General features: G+C 36.1%; 1 protein-coding gene across 2 annotated transcripts in view; it reads left to right on the top strand.

Annotated features, from left to right (window-relative positions):
• Positions 1-8730, top strand: part of Hpse2 (heparanase 2 (inactive)) — a 785472-nt gene that overhangs the window by 549664 nt on the left and 227078 nt on the right. The gene's annotated exons all lie outside the window — the stretch shown is intronic.

Here is an 8730-nt window from a genome sequence, read left to right on the forward strand (position 1 = left end):
CATACACATAAAATTAAAATAATAAATAAAATATTTTTAAAACCTCGTTCAATTTTCTGTCTTATAGGGTTTATACTGAGTACAATATCATATAACTGTATTAATTCAACTGTGAACCTAAAAATTTACAGCCAATTTTGAAAGAGATGCATCTTTGCTGTGGAAATTGTTACTGAATATGTTAATACTGTAATGAAATGCTTCTTCTAATCATATGGTTGTTAAATAAATAATTTTTAAAAATTATTTCAAAAAATATTGTCTTCTAAAAAAAATTAATCTGTCAGGAGAGATGGGTAATGGAGATCTAACCATGTCAGCCTTTCCATGCAGGCTTTTCCTTTGGAAATAAATATTCCTGCTTAAGAGAAAAAATAATTTGATTGCTCAATGTGCCATGTGAAAATAGAAACCCTTCATTATATTAAACATTGTGGTGTTGATTCATGCCAAGAAGTTTGCTGATATGAAGCGGGTTATAAAGAAACAAGAAAATATTAAGAAAATGAAGCAGCTTCAAGAGACAGGCTAGACCTCAGCACTCCAGAAAGAAATGCACATTGACAAAGGCATGTCACCCTAAGTGCAACTTGGCTTGTAAGGGTAGTTATCTGATATATACATCTAAATATTGTGTGCCAAGATGTCCAACATGGTGCCACAATGACTCATCAGTTTTATTTTGGAGTCCTCCTCTTCTCTTCGTCCACATCTGTCATTTTTCACCTAATGTGGTGCTCACAGCTTAGATGCCTCCCACTCTACACCCCACTATCCCTGATTATGGCCATCTTTCTTTCCTCCACTCATTCCATTTAGTGTCTGTCCCCTGTTTTAAGAGGGTCCACTATAGATCCATGAAGTTGTAAAAAAAAAAAAAAAAAGGAAAGAAATGGGTAGAATCCTTATTAAATATCAAAAAAAGGACCTTTGGATTGTTCATAAATCAATAATTTCAATCATAAGGGTAACTATTTTATTCTATACATTTTTAATAATTTTATTGATTGCAGAATTTCATACAGTGTATTTTGAGCACATTCAGACCCTCCTCCACTTCCCCCTATATCTCCTATATCCTTCTCTCCTATATCTATTCCCCCATTCTGTGTCCTTTATTGCTATTTTCATTTATCCTTTCATTTACATATTTATTTATTTACTTTTTGGCCAACCAATTCCAATCTGTGCCTCCAAGTGCTCCTGGGTATTCATGGGAGGGAAGATAAAATGCAGCAATATAAATAGAAAAGGGCAATACTAGGTTTAAATGGGGTGGGGAATGGGGGGCAAGGCAGAGGAGGGAATCAGAGGAGAAATAACTGACACTAAAGGTCTTTTGAAAGAGTCATGTGGAAACCCACTATGGAAGCTTCTCTCAATATATACATATACAATATAAAGAGTTTGAAGTTAGCTACCCTATAACAGGGGTTCAGTGCTCTTAATAAACTAGCAAATGAAAAGCCCAGTGCCATGAATGGAGTTGTTGACCAAAGAGATCCCATCTATCCTCAGACAATATTGGCTATTACCGTGGCACTTGGTTATTCTATATTTTTTACTCTACCAAGAAGTTTCTGATGTTTTCAGAAATTCTCATCCTTCTTCATTTTTGTTTGTGAGTCATGACTAAGTGTAAGGATTTTGTCCTTTCATTGTTTAAAACTCCACAGTCATCTTCCCTTTACACCGGAACCAATCTCCAAACTCTCCGTTCTGACTTTTGGATTTACTACCTGTTGTGGTTTGAATGGCAGATGCCCCCCATGGGCTCATGGACTTAAACACTTGGTTGCTACTTGGTGACAGTGTTTAGGGAGGTTATGGAACCTTTAAGAGGTGGAGCCTTGCTGGGAGAAGTATATCACTTTGGGTGGGTTTTGAGGGTTTATATCCTCTCCACTTCCTCTGTGTGGATGGAAATGTAATCCACCAGCTTCCTGCTCCTGCCGCCATGTTTCTCTTGCCTGTTTCCATTCCTACCCCACAAAGGATGGACTCTCCCTCTGGAACCATGAGCCAAAATAAACCCTTCCCCCTCCTAAGTTGCTTTTATCACAGCAACAGAAAAGTAACTAATATACTGCCTTCTGAGCTCGGCTAGTGCCACTCTGCCTTTATTTATTCTGCCCCCAGTCCCTGGTGGCTTTTCAGTTACTTGAAGGTTCGCCTAAGTGTGTGCCTCAGTGCCCTTGTACATGCTGTTCCATTTGCCTGACATACTATTTTTCCCACCCTTCTTGTGCCTGGCCCCTGTCTCATCTTTCACGTCACCTCCATGGAGGAATTTTTCCTTATGATCCTAGTCTAGAATAACTCCTCATTTTATTCATTTTCTAGCTACTTTTTACATAATAATTACAATCATCTACAAATTTTTTATAGCTTGTTTTTAAATTCTTTTCTATTTCTCTTCCACTAGAGTGGTACTTATTCCTTTCATGAAGTACTTATTTAGGCAAGTGTTTACTAGGCTGTCACATGAAAGAAAGAGGCTGGATTTTTTTATTTTTAAGAATTTTTTTATTATTTTTATTTTATGTGTATGAGTGTTATGCCTGCATGTAGGTAAGTACACCCATGTCGTGCAATGCCTGTGGAGGACAGAAGATGCTGTTGGATCCTCTGGAACTCGAGTTACGGACAGTTGTTAGCTGCTATGTGGGTGCTGGGATTTGAACCCGGGTCTTCTGCAAGAACAGTCAGTGTTCTTAACCACTGAACCATCTCTCCAGCCCCTGGATTTTTTAATTTTTTAATTAACATGTATTAATTGTTCAAAAATATTGGGGTTTTTTATGATCCAGATACTAAAATTAACTGGCAAAGATTTTAAAGAAGCTATTGTAAATATTCAGAGTTAAAGGGGAAATGTCTGTATTAAATTATCACATAAGGAAATACCAGTGAAATGTGAACTATAAAATCATTTTGACCACTATTCTGTTCCTCACTCCTATAAGATCAGCCTTAAGCTTCCACATATAAGTGAAAACAGGTCATGTTTACTTTTCTTTGACTAATTTATGTCAGTCCTCCAGGTTCATACATGTTGCTGTAAATGACTTAAATCCATTTTTTTCTTTATGGCCACATAATATTCTGTTAGCAAAATACTCTTTTAAAGGGAAAACAAAATAAAGATACTTTGGATTAATGAAAGATACAAAATGCTAAAAGAAGTTCTTCAGACAAAAAGGCACTAATTCTAGAAGGAAATTTGGATTTCCAAAAATAATGACCATATGGAAAGAGGGTTCTACAGGCTCCTGGGACCTTGTTCATATGAACCTATAGCAATGCTGACAGCTTGCATAAGACTCATGCAAACTCAAGCAGACAAAAGCCCAGCACAGAACTATGGAATAGGCAGCAGGCCCCAATCTTAGTCGAAGAACTCTTGGCAGCTGATTACTGCATGGTGAAAAAGAGCTGATCTTAAAGGAAGGGATTCTAGATAGGCTGACTAGACCTCGGGGATGAACTTGCACTGAGGGACGTCTGGGGACACTAACTTGACTCAATAGACCTTAACACAAATGATAAAATGAATGAATTCCAATGGGGGGCTATGGGAGGGTGCCATGGGGAAGGGGGTATAAAGATGGCTACCATGTTGTGTATGAAGTATACAAAAAGTCAATAAAAAATTTACCAAAAATAAAATCAATTTAGGTGGGGCTGAAGAGATAGCTCAGTGGTTAAGAGCACTGGCTGCTTTTGCAGAGGACCTGGGTTCTGTTCCCAGCCCCAAACAGCTAACAACCATCCATAACTCCAGTTCCAGGGAATCCAACGCCCTCTTCTGACCTCTGTGGGCATTGTACAACATGGGTACACTTACATACATGCTTGCAAAACACTCATACACATAAAATGTTTAAAATGATAACTAAAATATTACTATTATTTTATAAATAATAATGAAAATCATTAGAAAACACAAATATGTAATTAAATGTAAAACACTGATTTTTTCCCCTTTATTTTTAAAAAAGACTAGGGCTTGGAGACATGGCTCAGCAGTTAGGAGTACTGGTTGCTCTTTAAGAGGACCCAGGTTCAATTCCCAACACCCACATGATGGGTAATAACTATCCATAACTTCCAGTTCCAGGGAAATTCAATGCCCTCTTCTGATCTCCGTGGGCATTGCATGACATGGGTATACTTACACACATGCAGGCAATACACTCATGGACATAAAATAAAAAATAATAAATGAAATATTTTTTTAATTTTAAAAGGCTAATGAAACACGAGTTGAGTTATGGGGTTTACAACATATATAGATATAAAATATATACGACATATGACATGAACACCACAGATGATAAGGAAAAGAGGAAACTAAGTGGAATTGCACTGCTGTGAAGTTCTTTTACATGAATTAGTACAGTATTCACTCTAAGACTGTAACAAGCAAGAGCAGAAATTTTACTCCTAAAGGATTGTCTTAAAAACATTGCCCAAAGGCATATGTAAAAAGCCATACTGAAATAATGATGGAATAGTAAGAAATAGAGTCTTAATTTTGAAAAAAAAAAAAAAAAAAAACATGAAAAAAGGAAAATAATACAAAAATAAATAAACGGGAAAATTTAAATCAAACATTAAAATGGTAGACTTAACCATAACCACATAAAGCCATATTAAGTGTAATTGTTCTAAATATTATAACTAAAGGGTAAGTGTGATCAGATTGAATGATACAGAATACCCAAATATTTTGCCTATAAAAGACCCATTTTAAGGTCTTTGAACCATTTTGAGTTAATTTTTGTACAAGGTGAGAGACACAGGACCTCGTTTCATTATTTTATATGTGGATGTCCAGTTTTCCTGGCACTGTTTGTTGAAGAGGCCATTTTTTCTCCAATGTATGTTTCCTCTAATGTATGTTTTTGTAACATACATTGCAATTGCAATTTTGGGCAATTTTGACGGCTGTAGCTGTGTGGGCTTACTTTTAGGTGTTCTATTCTGCTCCCTTGGTCTCCATGTCTGGTTTTGTGCCATGTTCAACCATCTCTATGACTCTAATGCATTACTTGAAATCAGGTATTGCAACATCTCTAGCATTTTTTTTTGATCAGGATTGTTTTGTCTATTCAGGGTCTCTTGTACTTTCATAAAAATTATAGGGTTGTTTTTCTATTGTGAATATTTCATTGGAATATTGATGGGACTACATTGAACTTGTGAATCGCTTTTGGTAGTGTTTCCATTTTCATAATAATAATAATTATGTCAATGCATGAGCTTGAAAGAAACCCTGAACTCCTAGGGGAAAACCCTTGAAGACATAGGCATAAGCAAGGGCTTTCTGAATAGGACTCTGATAGCCCAGGAAACCATAGCAAGAATTTTCAAAAGGGATTGCATGAAATTTAAAAGCTTCTGCAATGAAAAATATAACAATTAACAAAATGAAGAGAAAGCCGACAGAATGGGAAAATAGCTTTGCTAGATATATATCTAATGAGAGCTTATTAACTGGACTATATAAAAAAAAGCTAAACAGTTAAACATCAAGAGAAATATTCCAATCAGTCAATTAATTGGTAAATGAAATGAACACACTTCTCCAAAACACAATGTCCAAGTAACCAATAGATACATGAAAAAAAAAATCTCAATATCTTGGCCATCAGGGATGTTCTAGTCAAAATTGCATTGAGATTCTGGCTCATCTTTGTCAGAATGATTAGCACTAAAACAGCACCAACAGGCAATGCTAAGAAAGGAACCTCTCCTGAGAGTACAAACTGGTCTGGCCACTATGGTAGTCAGTTTGGAACTTCCTTCAAACTCAAGAATGGAGCTACCATGTAATCCAGCTATACCACTCCTGGGAATATACCCAAAGGAATATAAGTCAGTATACTACAGAGATACCTGCTTACCTGTGTTTATTGCAGCACTATTTACAATAGCCAACTTAAGCAATCAGCCTAGGTGTCTGTTTGTAGCAGAATCAGCCTAGGTGTTTCTTTGTAGTGGATGAATAAACAAATGTGGTAAATGTACACAATAAAGTTTTATATAGGCATAAAGAAGAACAAAATTGTGTAATTTTCAGGAAAAAGAATGGAACTGGATCAATATAAACACAGGATATAAATTTATTTGGATAACATTACCAGTCATCTTTAACACTTGTTAATGCAATCGACACAACTGAACACATCCTTTTCAAATGTACATAATAAAGCATATACTCAGCTGCATAACAAGTCTCAATACATTTGAAAGGCTTGGAATCATGCAGAGTATATATATTTGCTTATTTCCTTTTATTTGTGTGTGTATATGTTTATATGTATGTATATGTGTACGTGCTTGTGTGTGCAAGCTCACAGAGGCCAAAAGAGGATGCTGAGTGTCCTGTCCAATCACTCTCTGCCTTATTTTTTGGAAATAGGGTCTCTCACTGAAACTGGAGATAGGCTGGAAGCCAAGAAGCCCAGCAATTCTCCTTTCTCTGACTTTCACAATGCTGGCATTACACACACAGGCCCTGCTGGGCTTGTTATGTGGGTGCTGGGATCTGAACTCAGGTCCTCATAGTTGCATGGCAAGCGATCTTAACCACTGAGCAATCTCTCCAGGCCCAGACTACATAAATTTAATTCATAGATCTTTCCTTCTGTGGGTGCTTTCCTTCTCCCTGGAACTACTAGTAATCTTTCTGAAACTGTTATTAGTCAGATATTAGAAGTTCTTGAATTGTACTCTGATCTTTATACTTTTCCCATTTCATTTTTCCTTCTGTTGTCTTATAGATCCCCATTACCATCTAAATTGTCTGCTGAAATTTATATTTCTATATTTCTACTTCCAAAAGCTCTTTTACTACTCAAAGCATCTTTTGTAACTCATTTCCTTGCTTCTGGATGCAATATCTCCTGTTTCCTCTCTGAGGGTATCAATTTCAGGTTCCGTTGAAATTTGTATCTGAAAACATCATTTTTATCACTCTTTGCCCTTTCTGGATGCAGCATCTCCTGTCCTAGCTTTTCTTTTCTCTTCTACTTTCTTGTCTCTATCCATCCCCTCTCCCTTTCTTCCTGTTCTTGTTCTTATGGTCCCTTGTGTGATTCTTAAGGTTCCATTAATGTTCCCTCCTCCTTTCCTTCCTTGTTCTCATTTATTTATAGTAATTTTTTTTTTACTTTCAAATGAAATCTTCCCTCCTCCCCAGTATTTGATTTTTTTAAGTTTTTGTTTTATTTAAAAGAGATATAAAAAGCTAATTGGGTATCTTTTAAGGACATTGAGTCTCAACTAATGAGGGTCTGTATGGGAAGATCTGACTGGAATACTAGATTTTCGGACCATTCAGACCTATTTGTCTTTTGTTTGTTATTCCAGGAGAATTTTCTGCTCTTCTTACTCCCAAGTAAAAATCTGCCAGCATCCCCACATCTGAGGGAAGGGGCTCTTTGCTTCATCATGTAGGAGTCTGACTTAAGGTGTGACTGCTGTGCGCCTCCCCTGTGCTTGATGGCTTGACTCCAGTGCTGCCTCTGTTGCTCTGTTTGATTGGGAATGTTGCAGTTGGCAACTACATAGGGCAATGGTTCGTCACCTCTTTTGCCTCAGGACATTGTTTACTCCTGAGATCTATTGAATACTCTAAATATTTCTTGTGTACAAAGTTAAGATTTATACCTACTTGCTATATTAGAACTTCAAAAAATATATTTTTTTAATTTTTGTTTTTTGGGGGGACAAGATCTCCCTGTAGCCCCAGCTGGCCTGGAACATGCTATCTAAACCAGTCTGGCCTCTAACGCATAGAGATCTGCCTGCCTCTGCCTCCCAAGTACTGAGATTAAAGTGTGTGCCACTAAAACACATTTTTAAATTACTGATTTAAAAATAAATCCATTATATTTGAACAGAAGTAAATTTCATGAAAATTAACTATATATTTCAAAACCAGGAAAATTAGTTAGAAGAATGACATTATTTTAGATTATTGTGACTCACCTAACATCTGACTTAATTGAAGATGTGGATTTCCACATATGCATTATATATTGTTGTGTTTTAAATAAAGAAAACTTAGCCACTTAGAGAGAGAGAGCTGGAAGAGGAAGGGGGTTAGAATACCACTTTTCCGATGATTGTAGGTCTTCCCAGATACCAAAACAAAATTCAACAAGTGATAGTTTCTGAAAAGTTATTTACAATGTGAAACATATAAATAAACTTCTCATGTACTGATCCATTAAATTACATTGGTCTTGAACTTTGAGCAGATCTTTTACCCATGGGTAATTTTATAACATCCTGAATTAATCATGTGGAAAATGTTGCTTCCCCAAGTTATGAGTTATATGGATCTTCCAAATGTTAACATATTTCATTATAAAATATCCAAAAACTTAAGGTCACTAATGCCACCAGTGACCTAATCAGAAACCTGTAAGTTTGGGGAAACTGAGTAGCTCATGGCAGCAAAGATAATCTTCTAAAGTTTTTCTTTTTGCTTAGTATCAATAGTCAGAACAAGTTCTGTCATTTCTGATGAGACAAGCTTGTTTTGTGCATTTTGAGAAAACATTTTTTTTAATTTTAAAAAATATTTATTATTTTTATTTAAATATTTTATTTATTATTTCTATTTTGTGTGTGTGTTATGCCTGCATGTAGGTAAGTGCACCTGTGTCATGCAATGCCTGCAGAGGACAGAAGAGGCTGTTGGATCCCCTGTAACTA

Source organism: Nannospalax galili, unplaced genomic scaffold (assembly GCF_000622305.1).
Source record: "Nannospalax galili isolate Female #2095 unplaced genomic scaffold, S.galili_v1.0 scaffold875, whole genome shotgun sequence".
Lineage (NCBI taxonomy): Eukaryota > Metazoa > Chordata > Mammalia > Rodentia > Spalacidae > Nannospalax > Nannospalax galili.